This window comes from Hevea brasiliensis, unplaced genomic scaffold (assembly GCF_030052815.1).
Source record: "Hevea brasiliensis isolate MT/VB/25A 57/8 unplaced genomic scaffold, ASM3005281v1 Scaf150, whole genome shotgun sequence".
Classification (NCBI taxonomy): domain Eukaryota; kingdom Viridiplantae; phylum Streptophyta; class Magnoliopsida; order Malpighiales; family Euphorbiaceae; genus Hevea; species Hevea brasiliensis.
Genome location: NW_026614642.1, coordinates 107,816 through 121,849, shown reverse-complemented (window position 1 = coordinate 121,849; position 14,034 = coordinate 107,816). Strand labels below are relative to the sequence as shown.

The 14,034-nt window shown below is 38.5% G+C and overlaps 1 long non-coding RNA gene and 1 pseudogene across 1 annotated transcript; one reads left to right on the top strand and one right to left on the bottom strand.

Moving 5' to 3' along the window:
- Window positions 1-600: 600 nt before the first annotated feature.
- Window positions 601-7,512, top strand: LOC131176523 (putative 12-oxophytodienoate reductase 11; annotated as a pseudogene).
- Window positions 7,513-8,380: 868 nt separating this feature from the next.
- Window positions 8,381-13,174, bottom strand: LOC131168955 (uncharacterized). The gene is made up of 3 exons (XR_009146544.1): window positions 13,145-13,174; window positions 8,689-8,730; window positions 8,381-8,599 (listed from the first exon to the last, which is right to left on the bottom strand). It is a non-coding gene; the product is annotated as an uncharacterized LOC131168955 (long non-coding RNA).
- Window positions 13,175-14,034: the final 860 nt, after the last annotated feature.

Genomic DNA, 14,034 nt, shown 5'->3' with positions numbered 1-14,034 from the left:
TTTATATATATATATATATATATATATATGTAAAGATTGGATATTTTCACCTATTACACAAAACCCATAAAGCTCACACCCCGAAATCAAATAAATAAACCTCAGTCAATTGATGTAGATTTGACAAATAGGCATGAACCACTAAAAAAACAGGTGATTTACAACTGATTTTTATAATGAACTGAAATTAATTACTATTTATAATTAATTTTATAATTAATTTGTGATTTTAAGTTTTTTAATAAAATAATATAAAATAAAAATTTAACAATTAAAATGTAATTAATTACTAAATTGGTTATAAATTTACATTATAAAAAAATTGAATACACAATTAGCAATTCAATTTTGAATTAGTTGCTATTATTAACTAACTCACAAATCGATTGGTTTTTAAATGAATTACTAAATCTAGCAATTGATGTGAACCAATATGGTTGCCTGTGGGATTGGGACTGATAAGCCGCTCTGCGATTCTTCAAACACCAAAGTTGAATGCTTGGAGGAACCTTCATTTGCTTTTTAACAATGGTTCCCCATCATATACGCCACCGCTTGTGCTCTGGATTCCTTAAATACCCACTTCCCTATTTGGGCTTCTCCATTCCATTCTGCTTTCATTTATTTTTCATTTCTAGCTAAAATCTTTCGAGTTCTTTGAAATGACTTTGGAAACTAAAGTTCAGCAAAAAGAACATGACTCAAACAACACTAACATATCTGCTCAATCCCCCACTATTCCTCTTCTCACACCATACAAGATGGGGAAGTTCAACCTTTCTCATAGGTAATACTAATGCCCACATTGTTTAGAATTCCATTATCTTGCAGTTGACTCCTTGCTTAATGATTTATACAAGCCAATCAAATGCTCTCTCTCAATTGTTTTTACGGCTACAAGGGCAGAGTTCTATTTGCAAGCTCCGTTGGCATAGAAATTGTGAAGCTTTATGGTATTGATTCATCGTTTAATGTTTATCTTTCAGAATTGTTCTACCTCCACTAGCCAGGCAGAGATCTTACAACAATGTTCCTCAACCACATGCCATCTTGTATTACTCTCAGAGAACCACCAAAGGGGGTCTTCTTATTCTTTGAAGCAACGGAATTTCGACCTTTGCTCAAGGGTAATTTACATTCTAATTTTTAAGAGTTTAGCTGGATATTGTATTTTTTATGTTCACAAATTGAAAAGGGTAATTGGGGAAATTTGAAGTCTCGCAATAACTTTTCTGGTTTGTTTCCATTTACTAAAGGCTTAACTTTACTCCTGGTATTTGGACCAAAGAACAAGTTGAGGCGTGTGTCACGGGACAATTTTTTTCCAACCCCAAAACCTCAAGAATCCCGTGCGGCACTTGCACTCCACACGCAAGTCAGCCTCTCCTTGGTCCCAAGGATCCTCACGCCAACAACCTTACACCAAAGGTCACGCAAGTCACCCCTAAACACACCAAGTGAACCTCACGTCCACAAGTTACAATGCCAACCTCACAATGGCTCACGGCAATAGCACCCTCAAACACAAAGTGTCCCACGGCAAAACCCAATCAACAAGGATCACAAATGGCCGAAACTCAACAAGCAACACAAGTTATAGCAACCAAGTACCCTCACAACCCGCAAGCAACAAGTTCCACGCAATAACAAGTCACCACAATGCGCATAATCAAGCCAAACCGCAATACAAGGCAAGCAACAAGTAACCTCAAGTAACAAGTAACTAACCTCACGGCAAGGCAACACAAAGCTTCAACAATACCCACGGCAGCCAAGTGAACCACCCCAAACTCTCAATGTCCGTAGCTCACTCAAGCACCACAAGTAACAACAAGCTACTACACGCAAGTGATCAACAAGGAACAAGCAACTAACCTCACGGCAACAAGGCAAATGGCATCAACACCATGCGCTTCAATGACCAACCAAGCCACCAAACTCACGCAAGACAACAAGCTTCTAACACAAGGCAAGCAAGTCACACGGCAACCTCACAATGAACACAATGCGCAACAATGGACAAGCCACACAACCATGAACAACAACCATCAACCATGCACAATAACAAGCTCAAAGAAAGGTAGAAGAGAGGAGATACGAAGTAGAGGGGGCTACTTCTTTTATTGCTTTACAACCCAAAGCTTTACAATTGCAAAGGAAAGAAAACACTCTCAAAGCTTCCTCCCGCAACTCACTCTTCTCTCCCACTCTCTATATAATGAGAAAGGGAACAAGTCCCATTTATACACAAACCGGCTGTCCCAATATTGCCCAACATATGGCAGATTATATCACCTCAATCACACATAAAATATGCTAGGAAATGGATGTGTCATCATTGAAGACATGGGGCAGTTTGGGGTCACGCCACCTAGGCCCACTTGGCCACTTGCCGCTGGTTTTGAAGAGAATTGGAGGGAAACTTGGCGCCATATGTTTGGTCTTCAAGTGGCAAGTGGGCTTCCACACGCCCACATGGGCTGGTCACCACCCAATGCGCCCCACATGGGCTGATTGCACAATGTCTCACGCTGCATGGTTTTGGTTCACCACCATGCACGTAAATGGCTCCACTAACCAACTTCATGCGTCACCCTCCTTGCAAGTGCCTCCAAATGCCGCGCTCCATTTGGCTTGCAATTCCCATAACGCACGGCCCAAACACTTGGAAGTGGCCATGTTGGCTTGGTAGTGCGCCCCACTAGCTTCATTTCCATTTACAAGTGTTAAGCATCACGTGAAGTTTCTCTCCATGCATGTCTCATGCATTTTGGCTCCACTTTGGACGTGGCATGTGGCTTCCATTATCTCAATTGGGTTCTCTCGGCCATGCAATTTTCCCTGCATGTAAATGCTCCCAACTCTTCACCTCAATGCGCCACATGTTCCACTAAGCCCAATTGATGACCATAGTGCGCCACTAGTGCACCAAATGCTATTACAAGTGATCTTCCACTCACAAGGTTCCATGTGCCGCCCACTAGTGCCCATGTGATCACCATACACATGAACAATTTCACTCACAAAGCTTCACGTCCCACTCATGCCATGCAAATGCCAATTTCACGTGAACTCTCTCCAATTGCCCATGCAATTTACGTCCACCTTTAATGAACCCATGCAAAGCAATTTCACGTCCCACTCCTAGCAATATTCATGCACACCAATTCATGTCCCAATTTCCTTAGCAATTTCATGCGCACCACTGGACCTCAATAATGGACAGCCAACTAGCAAAACATTTTTGGACTTCCCGGGGCAAAAATAAAATGGGGTGACACTCTCCCCCACTCAACTCGGCAACGCCCCCGTTGCCTCGAGTTGACGGCTCTTCACTGGTGCTTCACGCGGCCTCCACTTAGGCGGTGAACCTCCTTTCTTGCCCCTTGAGCCCGTAGCAATTCCCGGCTTACCAATCTTCTCTCTCTGATCGGCTTGCTTCTCATCCAGCAATTTCAGCCCATTTGCTACCAAACTGGCCAACTGACACACCCGTTCGGTCAATTGCCATAAACGACCTCCTTGGTCGAAATTCCCTCGGAATTTGCCACGTCGCCTAGGACCTCTCTCTGGTCCATGCGACTCATTGCCATTGGCCTTCTGCTGTGCCCCAACACCTTCCTCGTCCGTGTGGCTAGGTGACTGCGCCACTCTCTTGGCCTTGCACCTATTCCTCCTCTTCCTTGAGCGAGGTTGCCTCGGCCTCTCTTGCTTCGGCAATACCACTTCACTTGGACATCCGGCTGCTGGCTCACTAACACAGCCCACCTCTCCCTCGGGTGGCAGCTTCTTCGGCAATTCGGACTGCACTTGAGTCCCACAAATATCCACTGCATCCCCACTAGGAACCTCACTTGGTCCTACCAAACTCATGGCCCCAAATGAACAACACGGCAAGCTTCCACTGCCTGCTGGCTCCAGTGGTGCAGAAGTTTTTCCCGGCTCTTTTCCCTTGGCCAAGAACACTGCCTTCTTCGGACAGTCCCGCTTCTTGTGCGGTCCCCTACACCGGTAACACTTCAACACTGCCCTTGAACCTCTTCGGCCCTTCTCCCGGCTGTGGAAGTTTTCCCTCGCGCTACCTTCACTCTTGGCTGCGCCCGGCTTAGGTCTCTCCACCTTTGCCGTAGTGATAGAGACTGTGGAGTGAGGATTGGTCCCACATTTTTGGGCCACCAATCTTGCAAGCAACACCATTTTTCCCCACATATCCTCCATTTTTCCCTTCAATCTTTCTACCTCTTCTTTAAGAACATGGTTGTCATTCTTCACGGTGGTCATCTCCTTGGCGTGGGCAATTTTCAGGGTCTCACATTCACTTGTCAACTTGTCAATGGTCTCTTTAAGTGCGGCTGGAAGTTCCTCATGGCTCTCTCCCATGTCTCCCCCAAGCTCCAACAACTGGTCCTCAACCTTATCAACCCTTGACTCCTCATTGATCAAGTGTCTCAAAATTCTGGCCAACATATTCTCAACGTCCCCAAACTCCTCTCTCATCCGAGAAGGGCCCATTGACTTGGCCAATCCCTTACACTTTGCACCAGCCACTTTCACCACCAAAGAAGAAATACCTTGCGCACGATCACTTGTTTCAGCCATTGTTTGCCGCAACACTCCTCCAAAGTGAGCTCTGATACCACCTGTCACGGGACAATTTTTTTCCAACCCCAAAACCTCAAGAATCCCGTGCGGCACTTGCACTCCACACGCAAGTCAGCCTCACTCCTTGGTCCCAAGGATCCTCACGCCAATAACCTTACACCAAAGGTCACGCAAGTCACCCCTAAACACACCAAGTGAACCTCACGTCCACAAGTTACAATGCCAACCTCACAATGGCTCACGGCAATAGCACCCTCAAACACAAAGTGTCCCACGGCAAAACCCAATCAACAAGGATCACAAATGGCCGAAACTCAACAAGCAACACAAGTTATAGCAACCAAGTACCCTCACAACCCGCAAGCAACAAGTTCCACGCAATAACAAGTCACCACAATGCGCATAATCAAGCCAAACCGCAATACAAGGCAAGCAACAAGTAACCTCAAGTAACAAGTAACTAACCTCACGGCAAGGCAACACAAAGCTTCAACAATACCCACGGCAGCCAAGTGAACCACCCAAACTCTCAATGGTCAAGTTCACTCAAGCACTACAAACTACCACAAGCTACAACACGCAAGTAATCAACAAGGAACAAGCAAGTAACTAACCTTACGGCAACAAGGTGGCAAGCATCAACCCAATGCGCTTCAACAACCAACCAAGCCACCAAACTCACGCAAGGCAACAAGCTTCTAACACAAGGCAAGCAAGTCACACGGCAACCTCACAATGAACACAATGCGCAACAATGGACAACCACACAACCATGCACAATAACAAGATAAAGAAAGGTAGAAGGCAGGAGATTCACGAAGCAGGGGTGGTCTACTTCTTTATTGCTTTACAACCCAAAGCTTTACAATTGCATAAAAGAGAAAACACTCTCAAGTTGCCTCTCCCGCAAACTCACTCTCAATCTCATTCTCCATACAAATGAGAAAGGGAACACGTCCCTTTTATACCCAAACCGGCTGTCCCATGATGCCCAACATATGGCAGAAAACCATCAGCTCAATCACACATAAAATAGGCTAGGAAAGGGATGTGTCATCATTGAAGACATGGGGCAGCACCACCTTGCGCCACCTAGCTCCAAGTTGGCCACTTGCCGCTGCATTTGGAGAGAATTGGAGGGAAACTTGGCGCCATATGTTTGGTCTTCAAGTGGCAAGTGGGCTTCCACACGCCCACATGGGCTGGTCACCACCCTTGCGCCCCACATGGGCTGATGCCATAATCCCTCACGCTGCATGGTTTTGGTTCACCACCATGCACGTAAATGGCTCCACTAACCAACTTCATGCGTCACCCTCCTTGCAAGTGCCTCCAAATGCCGCGCTCCATTTGGCTTGCAATTCCCATAGCGCACGGCCCAAACACTTGGAAGTGGCCATGTTGGCTTGGTAGTGCGCCCCACTAGCTTCATTTCCATTTACAAGTGTTAAGCATCACGTGAAGTTTCTCTCCATGCATGTCTCATGCATTTTGGCTCCACTTTGGACGTGGCATGTGGCTTCCATTATCTCAATTGGGTTCTCTCGGCCATGCAATTCTCCATGCATGTAAATGGTCCCAATTCTTCACTCCAATACGCCACATGTCCCACTAAACCCAAGGGATCACCATAGTGCGCCACTAGTGCACCAAATGTAATTGCATGTGATCTTCCACTCACACACAATATTCACTCGCAAGGCTCCATGTGCCGCTCCACTAATGCCCATGTGATGACCATACACATGAACAATTTCACTCACAAAGCTTCACGTCCCACTCATGCCATGCAAATGCCAATTTCACGTGAACTCTCTCCAATTGCCCATGCAATTTATGTCCACCTTTAATGAACCCATGCAAAGCAATTTCACGTCCCACTCCTAGCAATATTCATGCACACCAATTCACGTCCCAATTTCCTTGGCAATTTCATGCGCACCACTGGACCTCAATAATGGACAGCCGACTAGCAAAATATTTTTGGACTTCCCGGGGCAAAAATAAAATGGGGTGACACGTGGAAACCTATTGTAGATGCTGTTCATGCCAAAGGCGGTATATTCTTTTGTCAAATTATACATGTTGGAAGAGCTTCAAATTCAGGTGTGTGCTTTGGACGTTTGTATCTGTTGCCACTGCTTAAACATTAAGCTGGATTTCGCATTTTGATGAACTTGATATTTACCAAAAAGGCTTCTCTGGTGATTATGCCCTCAATTAGTGGGTACATGCTACTCGTCTATAGTAGCCATATAACATCTTTATGTTTTAAAAGTGCTCTGTTTTATGAATGCTCCTCTTTGTCTTCATCTTGATTTTCCATCAATTGTTGGTGTTTACAGGTTTTGCCCAATGGGCAAGCTCCAATCTCTTCTCGACAAGCCTTTGACCCCACAAATTCGATGTGATGACACCGATGTTGTCCATTCACGCCTCCAAGGCGACTAGAAACAGATGAAATTCCACAAGTCGTGAATGATTTTAGAATTGCAGCAAGGAATGCTATGGAAGTGTAGGCTTTTTAAGTAACATTGGAGCACACAAGTGTTTTTGTTTTGAGTTATTGAATTAATCCTTTTTGCTTTTCATTTTCTTGTTTGCTTTACAGTTTTGATGGAGTTGAGATTCACGGGGCTCATGGTTACCTAATTGATCGGTTTATGAAAGATCGGTGAATGATCTGCGAGATCAATCTGTTGGATCTCTGGAGAACATTGCCGTTTCGCTTTGGAAATAGTTGAAGTCGTAGCTAACGAGATAGGAGCAGACAAAGTTGGAATCAGATTATCTCCATTTGCAAACTATATGGAATCGGAGACTCAAATCCTAATGCTTTGGGACTTTACATGGCCAAATCCTCGAATAAATATGGAATTCTTTATTGTCACATGGTTGAGCCAAGAATGAAAACACTCGGAGAGAAGTCGAAAGTCCGCAGTCTTACGCCCATGAGAAAGGCTTTCAAGGACTTTTCTTGTTCTTTGGCGGCTATGGCGGGGAAGATGGAAATCAAGCTATAGCAGAAACCGTCTTGATCTTGTTGCTTATGGTCGTCTTTTCCTAGCCAATCCCGATTTGCCAAGGAGATTTCGACTTAATGCTCCTCTCAACAAGTACAACGAGAAACATTCTATACACGATCCTGTGATTGGTTATACCGATTATCCATTTCTTGAAGATTAAGTTTCGCGGGAGCATTGCTTATATTGTCCAATCCTTGCTCTTGTATCAAAAATTCGCTTCGATAGATGATGGAAGGATATACCTCAGGGACAAATAAATTCCTCTTTAACGTATGTTGTTTTTGCATACACACATGTACATATATTTTCTCATGCACTGAGTGGTTTAATAAATTGATAAGGGATGGATGTAACAGACCTTTTGCATATTATAATAATAATAATTTTGTTCAAGTACTAGTTCAAGATATCAGCATTCTAGTGCAAAAATTAGCTACATGTTTGTATACAGACAGTGAGTTTAGTGTGGACTTCACCTCAGTGTTTGCAATTGGAAGCCTATATTGGCATATGTTGCGGAATTTCCTTTGCCTAAATCTAATTCACTGTGAACTCAAGATATAGGATGTGTGGAAAAGAATTTCCAGTTGTTGTGATTGTTTTTAAATTCTAACTACACATGCTATTTATGAAACAATTAAAACAACGAAAAAAAAAAAACAAATAAGTTGATTAATATCAAACCTCATCATTAATTATATTGAAACTGTCTGTAATAGTATTTTGTTTGAGGACAACATTATTTTCAATTTTCCATGTAATGGGTAACCTAGACATATATATAATTTGATATTAATTATAACAATTCATGAAGCTCAAATGCTGAGCCAAAACATCTCAGAAAGAACTGCTGCATGCCCATCACACACTATTCCTAATTAAAACTCAAATATTTCATTTTGTATAGTTAGTGGATATGGAGTATTAGTGGTCATTGGTGCAAAGTTACTAATCTCAACGGTATCCTATATCTGCCAAAAATAATTAAAACAAGGAAAAAAGAGGTAAGATTTATATATTTCGGCAGAAATTTTGTACAATAGTTAGCATTCTTTAATACCTTATCTTTGAGATATTGATTTGCATCTTTCAATATTTCTTCCTGTACAAAAAATATATATGAAAAAAATTAGATAAAATATTTTATAAAAAAAATATGTTAACATGGTAACAAATTGCAAGGTGAACCATAGAAAAGTTAGCAGAAAAAAATCTTCCTTAGGTCTATGAATTTTTATTATTCGAAATTTAAAATGTTTTATTCGAAAATAGTATGGTATAACTACATTTTTAGATTTTGTCTTGTAAATTCACTAATCCTATAGAGAAATTTAAAATAATAAGATCCTACTTTAACTAGTAATATAAGTTTTCTTTAATTATCTACATTTTTTATTGGAAAATAATCATTTTATCAATATTTAAAAAAAAATTAACAAATTGGGTCCAAACTAAACCAAAGATAACAGGTCTCCACAATAGATTCAAATGCATGATCCAAAATCTTGAGTAAAAGAAGCTAGAGCAATATTAGAAGAAAGAATACTGCATAAAGAATTTAGGGACTTAGACCAAATGGTGGGACTAGCATATAATACAGTTGCCCTAACTAGAGTATGAACAGCTAAATTAGCTTGTCGCCGAATCCAAAATTCAATTAAACTCATGTAATAAAAGGTTAATTCCTACAATCATTAACAAACTATCCAAATTCTGACAAATCAATTTCTAAAGAGTGGACAACAACAACAACCTCCTTCTATATATCTCTCATATTACAATTGTGAAGCCAAATAAGTGTCTGCCTAATCTAATTACCTCATTAATTTTTTGTTGGAAAACAATAGTTTGAAACCTTGAAATTCTTAAAACAAAGGACCCAGTCGAATCCCTTAGAACATCGTCATAACTAGTCTTGCAAGACTCATGAAAGATACCTGCATTCAGGTTACATTTGGGGCCCAATGTGGGTTTAGCCAGTAGATGTGTTGCACTTGGTTGTTGGCATTCTAGGCGTCAACTTGCTTAGCATTTGTCTACTCTCATTCATCCAAAAGTTTAATAGTTGAGCTTATAATTTCCTAGGACCTCTCCTGTCTTGCCAAACAAAGTGATTTTGATGGTACCAAAAGTTTCATAATATAGTGCATATTTTCCACATGATACATGAATCCAAGATCTTAAAAAGATACTTAAACAAATCACCAAAATAAGAGTAAGAATGGGACCCTGTGGAAATGCCGAGAAATCTCCAGGAATCTTGTTCTCTTGGGCAATAGGGGAACACATATAGGTCATCCTCCTCATCTTTGCAAACAACACAACTTGAGTCAACATTGATACCTTTATTTCACAAATTTAATTTTGTTTGAAGAATATCCATCATTGCTCTTCAGATGAAATTTTTTTATTTTAGGAGGAACTTGTAGTTTCCACACTATTCTCTAATCTCCAGAGGCAGATAAGTGAGACAAATTCTCACTGGAATTAAAAATCAAATGATGCCTAGATTTCACATTATACCTGCCTAATTTAGTGACATGCTAGATTTCCATCTCCTTTTGCCTAGTCATGCTAAAGGGAATATGAGAGATATCTTCAACATCATTGGGAAGAAATAATTCAGGCAACAAATTAATATTCCAGCTAAACCCATCCTTATTATTCAAACCTAACACCTTGGGATCTTCTAGTCCATTTATTGAGGAGTATCAACACAAAAATTATTGATTCTGTTAATCCAAGGATCCTCCCACACATTAATTTTATTGCCATCACCAACTCTCCACTTGATTTCTTTTGATAGCACATCCTTGGCTTATAATAAACTTTTCCAAACAAAGCCAAGGTTATAACCTTCTTCTGCTTCAAGAAAGTCCCTATGAGGGGGATATTTAGTTTTGAGAATCCTGCTAAGAAAAGCATTTGGGCTAGAAATAATCCTTTAACCTTGCTAGCCAAGCAAAGCTAAATTAAAATAGTGGAGGTTTCGGAACCCCATATAACCAAACTCTTTCTTCAAACATATCATATCCCATGATAGTCAGTGAATAGTTTTGTGACCATTCCCACCCCACCAAAAAGAATTCATCATTCTTTGTAAATCCTCACATAAAGAAATTAGGATAGAAAAGACACGTGGCGATTGCTTGGCCCATAGATTTCAACGAAATTTCTTTTCCAACATGAGAAATAAATTAACCCTTCCAGCTACAAAGCCTTTTTCATAACCTTTCCTTTAGATAGGCAAATGCCTATTGCTTTTTCTTTACTAATAAGAGATAGGAGACCCAAGTATCTCCAATGATCTAGAGGGGTAAAAACACTCGAAATATTGGAAGCCTCTTCCTTAACCACATTAGAAGTATTAACGCTGAAAAAGATTCCATATTTTTTAAAAAGTTTATAGCTTGCACCAAAGCAGTCTCATATGTAGTAAAGATTTGTTTTGATATTAGAGCACTCCGTAGCATTAGATTTGAAGAAGAAAAACTATCCTCTGTAAATAGCAAATGCGACACAGTAAGGGTTCTAAAACCATGAATATCTCCCCTAGTTGCCCTATCTGAATAGAGACGATAAACCTTTAGCATATAAAATAAAAAGATAAGGGGAGAGAGGATCCCTTTTCTTGTCTCCACATGCCTATGTTAAGAAAGTACTTCGGTGTTTCAACATGAATAATGCTAAGCCTATGACTGTTTTATTAGCTGTCCATTTTAAGTTATCTATAAACATGTCATAGAAAATAGATGAGGAGAAGGAGAACATATTTAGTGTCCCTTATTCAAGTGATGTGGGTGGCATCATGTATACTATTGCTTAGACCTGACACCTGACATTTCACATTCAATTAGTGTTTTGAGTAGATACATGACATGTCGTGAGAAAGAGCATTGGCAGATTGTGAAATTGATTTTGAGGTATTTAAAATGCATAACAAATATTAGTCTGATATTCAAAAGAGTAAGATGAGCATTATGGTTGCAACGTTTGGTGAGTGATCTTAGGTTGTTACAAAACAAGCCAATGGTGTTTTGTGACAGTTAGAATGCCATTCATCTCACAAAGTACATTGATGTTAGATATCGCTTCATTCGGAATATTGTATCACAGAGTACTGTAGTTGTATATAAAATCTTTACACATGATAATCTAGCAAATATGATAACTAAGGCTACCCTAGTAAGCAAGTTTAGGCTTTACTTAGACCTAGTTAGTATTTGTATTACTTATTAGCCCTTGCAAAGGCATTTGGCAAGACAAGGTGTTAAGCCAATTTTGTTCATGATGAAGGGAATTTAAGCCAAGGGAAAAAATAATTATTTTATGTGGCCTAAATTTTGGATATATCTCATGGACTCGAATTATGACTTAACTTGAAAAGTTTCGTATTATGACCTGAATGGAATATTTTGTAAGGTCAGTGGTGGAGAATATTATATTTTTCTACCTATTGTGATAGTATTCTAAGAAATTTGGAAAGCACATTGTGTTAGGGTTTGAAAGTTCTATGTGATTGTATTTTGCTTTTTTTTTTTTTTTTATCATTGTAAACTTTTTCTTTCGTCTTGTCTACAGATGTAGACCTTACAGTCAAACACATAAATCTTATATTCATTCTTTTTCTCTTCTCTTTATTGTGATTATGTTAGTATACATTAATTGTGTGTCTGTTATATCAATTTTCTTTTAATTGCAAGATTGTAGCTTTAGTTTTATATTTTCTATTTTGAAAATGTTTTAAAAGAAAAATAGATGTTAAATATTGGGTTTCTTTTTTCATATTTGTGTTCGTTTAAAACACATATGAGGTTCTCCTCCTAATTTTGGGGTCCTATTCTCCCATTTTTGGGGCTTTGTTTTTTCCCCTTAATGGGATTTTATTTTATTTTATTTTATTTTTTATATTTGTATGGACTTTGGCAATTCAAAATACAGTGTGAATTATTGATTCTTTTGATTGGGGACTTTGAATCTTTAGGTATGGGTAATAATCTTCTATCAACGGAATCTGGTAGTATAATTTGATCTTCCATTCATGTTTGGTGGTTTAATCTCTTTTGCGGGCAATAGATATAATAAGTTATCGAAAGGGCAGTATTGCAAAAGGTTTATTTAATTGTCCAAAATGAAAAAGACTATTTATTATCCGAACAATTATTTTGCTCTAGTCAAATCATTTCAAAAAAAAAAAAAATAATTATCTATATCTATGTTTTTTTTCTTTAGTGAGAAAATAATACTCTACTTATCTTTTGATTTTATTAATAATTACCAAATTTTATATAAAAAAAATGTTAATTATGACTTCAACCTTGACATAAAACACCCAATCAATAAATTACCAACTCAATGGCCCATTTAAGCTTTAATTAATTATAATATTACAGTTATGCTATACATACATTTTTTTTTTCAGAAAATTGAAAATTTGTCATCAATTTATAAGAAAACAATTGATAAAACAATGCAACCGTAGAATTTAATAATTAAAAAAAAAATTGAGTACTAACCTTGCTCCTCAGCAGCTGGATCTGTTTGAATAATATTTCCATCTGTGTACCATTAGCTAAAAAATTAGTCAAGCTTTATAAAAATTAATTAATAGTTACCTTAAATTAATATAAATAAAATGCCAAAATAAACTTAATTTGTTTTAAGATTAATTAAATTTTGATACCTTTGTTGAACGAATGTTGCAAATCCAAATTTCAAGATTTTTTTTTCTAGTATTAGTAATTCATCCATTGTCATTTCCTCAGACCTCCCTCCAAGCAAGTACCTGTAGAATGTACACAAGAAATGTAGAAAAAAAATTAGTGAATTCTAGTTATTAATTTTTAACTATATTATAAAAGAATCATTAATTGGTAATTGATACCTGACTTGTCACACCTTACCCCTCTGTAAGGCATAACATGATCCCGTAGAATACCTAATGAACTACCGAACTTCACCTACTGATAACTCATTAAGTACCCCACAAGGGATTTTAAACAATTTTCTTACTTTTGACAAGTGGTGAGTATCTTCTAACAGGTATTTAAAACATATGATTAAAAGTAAATCTAATTAATATTTTTAGTCTATTTTAGTTTTTCGCAAATTTTATAAAAATTTTGACAGAGTTCTATCTGTATTTTGAGAAACCAGTTCTTCAAATACCTGTAAAAAAAGCACTTCTAAAAGTTTTTCTCAACCACTACTTCGATTTCACAACCAAACTCAATCAATTTCACAATCATTTCAATAAATTTCTCAAGTTCAAAATTCAAAAATCCTCAGCATACTAGCAATACATTTTATTTAAATTAAATAAAATAGTTACACTCATATTTCATTAAAGACAAAACAATTTATGTACATTCTTACAAAATTTACATTAAAAGAAATGCAAACTAAA